The following is a 4,858-nucleotide window of genomic DNA, read 5'->3' as shown; positions in this document are numbered from 1 at the left end:
GTGTTTTGTGGCTTCATTTCACAAAATGGAACATGTGTTTGGAACTGCTTGGAAACACTCTTTTGGTAGAATCTACAAAGAGACATTTGTGAGCTCATCGAATCCTATAATGAACAACTGAATATATGGTAAAAAAAATGTAGAAACAAACTATATGATAAAATGCTTTGTGATGTGTGCATTCATATCAGAAAATGGAACCTAAGTGTTGATTCACCAGGTTGGAAACACTCTTTTTGTGGAATCTACGAAGAGTCAGTTCTGAGCCCATGGAAGTCTATTCTTAATATCTTGTTACACAAACTAGAAACAAGCTATCCGGGAAAATACTTTGTGATGTGTGCAATCATCTCTCAGAGTTAAATCTGTGTTTTAATTCCACAGTTGGAAACACTTATTTTGTAGTGTCTATGAAGGGACATTTCTGAGCCCATTTTATCCTAGTGTGAAAAAATAAATATCCTGCAATAAAAACTAGAAACAAGCTTTCTGTAGAAATGCTTTGTGATGTGTGGATTCATCTCACAGAATGGAAGCTGTGTTTTGATTCACCAAGTTAAAAGTACTGTTTTTGTAGAGCCACTGAAGGGACATTTTTGAACCCATTGAGACCTGTAGTGAGAAACAGAATATCCCACAATAAAATCTAGAAACAAGTCATAAGTAAAAATGGTTTCTGACGTGTGGATTCATCTCACAGAGATAAGCTTTGCTTTCACCAGGTTTGAAGCACTCTCTTCATAGAATCTACGAAGAAATATTTTTGAGCCTATTGAAGCCTATCATGAAAAATAGAACATCCTGCAATAAAAACTAGAAACAAACTATCTGTGAAAATGCATTGTGATATGTAGATTCATCTCACAAAATGGAACCTGCGTTTTGATTAACCAGGTTGGAAACACAGGTTTTGTAGAATCTATGAAGGGATATTTTCGAGACCATTGAGGGTACAGTGAAAAATCAAATATCCAGCGATAAAAAAGTAGGAACAAGCTATGTATGAAAATGCTTTGTGATGGGTGGATTCATCTCACAGAGTTAAAAGAGTGAAACTTGCATATTCATTCACCAGATGGGAAACACTCTTTTTGCAGAATCGACTCAGGGACAATTCTGAGCCTTTTGAAGCCTATAGTGAAAAAAACACACACTCCTCCCATTCCCCCCAATAAAAGAAAGATAAAAAGAAACACACCACCTGTCAAAATGTGTTGCAATTTGTGTATTAATCTCAAAAAGTTAAAAATGCGTTTTCATTCACAAGGTTGGAAAAACTCTTTTTGTAGAATCTACTAAAAGACATTTCTGAGCCCATTGAAGCCTGCAGTGAAAAACTGAATATTTTGTGATATTAACTACAAACAATCTGTGAAAATGCTTTGTGATGTGTGGATTCATCTAACAGAATGGAACCTCTGTTTTGATTCATCAGGTTGGAAACACCCTGTAGAATCTACAAAGGGTCGTTTCTGAGCCCACTGAAGCCTATAGTGAAAAACTGAATATGCTGTGATAAAAGCTAGAAACAAGTATTTCATTGAGGATTTTTGCATCAATGTTCATCAAGGATATTGGTCTGAAATTCTCTTTTTTGGTTATGTCTCTGCCAGGCTTTGGTATCAGGACGATGCTGGCCTCATAAAATGTGTTAGGGAGGATTCCCTCTTTTTCTATTGATTGGAATAGCTTCAGAAGGAATGGTACCAGTTCCTCCTTTACCTCTGGTAGAGTGTTAGGCTGTGAATCCATCAGGTCCTGGACTCTTTTTGGTTGGTAAGCTATTGATTATTGCCACAATTTCAGAGCCTGTTATTGGTCTATTCAGAGATTCAACTTCTTCCTGGTTTAGTCTTGGGAGGGTGTATATGTCGAGGAATTTATCCATTTCTTCTAGATTTTCTAGTTTATTTGTGTAGAGGTGTTTGTAGTATTCTCTGATAGTAGATTGTATTTCTGTAGGATCGCTGGTGATAGCCCCTTTATCATTTTTTATTGCATCTATTTGATTCTTCTCTCTTTTCTTCTTTATTAGTCTTGCTAGCGGTCTATCAATTTTGTTGATCTTTTCAAAAAACCAGCTCCTGGATTCATTAATTTTTTGAAGGGATTTTCGTGTGTCTATTTCCTTCAGTTCTGCTCTGATTTTAGTTATTTCTAGCCTTCTGCTAGCTTTTGAATGTGTTTGCTCTTGCTTTTCTAGTTCTTTTAATTGTGATGTTAGGGTGTCAATTTTGGATCTTTCCTGCTTTCTCTTGTGGGCATTTAGTGCTATAAATTTCCCTCTACACACTGCTTTGAATGTGTCCCAGAAATTCTGGTATGTTGTGTCTTTGTTCTTGTTGGTTTCAAAGAACATCTTTATTTCTGCCTTCATTTCATTATGTACCCAGTAGTCATTCAGGAGCAGGTTGTTCAGTTTCCATGTAGTTGAGTGGTTTTGAGTGACTTTCTTAATCCTGAGTTCTAGTTTGATTGCACTGTGGTCTGAGAGACAGTTTGTTATAATTTCTGTTCTTTTACATTTGCTGAGGAGAGCTTTACTTCCAACTATGTGGTCAATTTTGGAATAGGTGTGGTGTGGTGCTGAAAAAAATGTATATTCTGTTGATTTGGGGTGGAGAGTACTGTAGATGTCTATTCGGTCCACTTGGTTCAGAGCTGAGTTCAATTCCTGGATATCCTTTTTAACTTTCTGTCTCGTTGATCTGTCTAATGTTGACAGTGGGGTGTTAAAATCTCCCATTATTATTGTGTGGGAGTTTAAGTCCCTTTGTAGGTCACTCAGGACTTGCTTTATGAATCTGGGTGCTCCTGTGTTGGGTGCATATATATTTAGGATAGTTAGCTCTTCCTGTTGAATTGATCCCTTGACCATTATGTAATGGCCTTCTTTGTCTCTTTTGATCTTTGTTGGTTTTAAGTCTATTTTATCAGAGACTAGGATTGCAACCCCTGCCTTTTTTTGTTTTCCATTTGCTTGATAGATCTTCCTCCATCCCTTTATTTTGAGTCTATGTGTGTCTCTGCACGTGAGATGGGTTTCCTGAATACAGCACACAGATGGGTCTTGAATGTTTATACAGTTTGCCAGTCTGCGTCTTTTAATTAGAGCATTTATCCCATTTACATTTAAAGTTAATATTGTTATTTGTGAATTTGATCCTGTCATTATGATGTTAGTTGGTTATTTTGCTCGTTAGTTGATGCAGTTTCTTCCTAGCCTGTATGGTCTTTACAATTTGGTGTGTTTTTGCAGTGGCTGGTACCAGCTGTTCCTTTCCATGTTTAGTGCTTCCTTCAGGAGCTCTTTTAGGGCAGGCCTGGTGGTGACAAAATCACTCAGCGTTTGCTTGTCTGTAAAGTGTTTTATTTCTCCTTCACTTATGAAGCTTAGTTTGGCTGGATATGAAATTCTGGGTTGAAAATTCTTTTCTTTAAGAATGTTGAATATCGGCCCCCACTCTCTTCTGGCTTGTAGAGTTTCTGCCGTGAGATCAGCTGTTAGTCTGATGGTCTTCCCTTTGTGGGTAACCCGACCTTTATCTCTGGCCTCCCTTAACATTTTTTCCTTCATTTCAACTTTGGTGAATCTGACAATTATGTGTCTTGTAGTTGCTCTTCTCGAGGAGTACCTTTGTGGCGTTCTCTGTATTTTCTGAATCTGAATGTTGGCCTGCCTTGCTAGATTGGAGAAGTTCTCCTGGATAATATCTTGCAGAGTGTTTTCCAACTTGGTTCCATTCTCCCCGTCATTTTCAGGTACACCAATCAGACGTAGGTTTGGTCTTTTCACATAGTCCCAAATTTCTTGGAGGCTTTGTTCGTTTCTTTTTATTCTTTCTTCTTTAAACTTCCCTTCTCACTTCATTTCATTCATTTCATCTTCCATCACTGATACCCTTTCTTCCAGTTTGATTCAACAGGTTGGTGATCTCAGACTGCTGTGCTAGCAGTCAGCGAGTATCCATGGACATAGGACCCTCCGAGCCAGGTGAGGGACACAATCTCCTGGTGTGCCATTTTCGAAGCCCATTGGAAAAGCGCAGTATGAGGGTGGGACTGACCCGATTTTCCTGGTGCTGTCTGTTACCCCTTGCTTTGACTAGGAAAGGGAACTCCCTGACCCCTTGCACTTCCCGAGTGAGGCAATGCTTTGTCCTGCTTCGGCTCATGCACAGTGCGCTGCACCGACTGTCCTGCACCCACTGTTTGGCACTCCCTAGTGAGATGAACCCAGTACCTCAAACGGAAATGCAGAAATCACCCATCTTCTGTGTTGCTCATGCTGGGAGCTGTAGATCAGAGTTGTTCCTATTCGGCCATCTTGGCTCCACCCCCAGAAGCACTCTTTTTGTAAAATCTATGAAGGGATGTTTCTGAGCCCACTGAAGCTGGTTGTGAAAAACTGAACATACAGCGGTAAAAACTATAAACAAGCTATTTGTTAAAATGCTTGGTGAAGTGTGGATTGATCTCACAAGACAGATCCTGTGTTTGGATCACCTGCTTAAAACACTTTTTTTTTGTAGAATCTACAAAGAGACATTTCTGAGCCTTTTGCAGCCTATACTGAAAAAATAAACATCCCACAATAAAAATTATGTACCAACTATCTGTTTAACTCTTTGGTGATGTGGTGATTCATCTCACAGAATGTAACCTGTGCTTGAATTCACCAGGTGGGAAAGAGTCTTTTTGTAGAATCTATGAAGGGACATTACTGATCCCATTGAGGCCTGTACTGAAACACAGACTATCCGGTGATAAAATCTAGAAAGAAGCTATCTGTGGAAATGTTTTGTAATTTGTGGATTTATCTAATAGAGTTGAACCTGAGTTTTGACTCACTGGGATG

At 38.8% G+C, this 4,858-nt stretch overlaps 1 long non-coding RNA gene across 1 annotated transcript; it reads left to right on the top strand.

The window, feature by feature from the left end:
• The first annotated feature begins 489 nt into the window (after positions 1-489).
• On the top strand, positions 490-4,374 carry LOC115833353. Its single transcript, XR_004028792.1, has 3 exons — positions 490-555; positions 3,322-3,326; positions 4,344-4,374. It is a non-coding gene; the product is annotated as an uncharacterized LOC115833353 (long non-coding RNA).
• The last annotated feature ends 484 nt before the right edge of the window (positions 4,375-4,858 follow it).

Source organism: Nomascus leucogenys, chromosome X (assembly GCF_006542625.1).
Source record: "Nomascus leucogenys isolate Asia chromosome X, Asia_NLE_v1, whole genome shotgun sequence".
NCBI lineage: Eukaryota > Metazoa > Chordata > Mammalia > Primates > Hylobatidae > Nomascus > Nomascus leucogenys.
The sequence above is the reverse complement of the archived record's forward strand: the minus strand, read 5'-3'. Positions and strand labels throughout refer to the sequence as shown.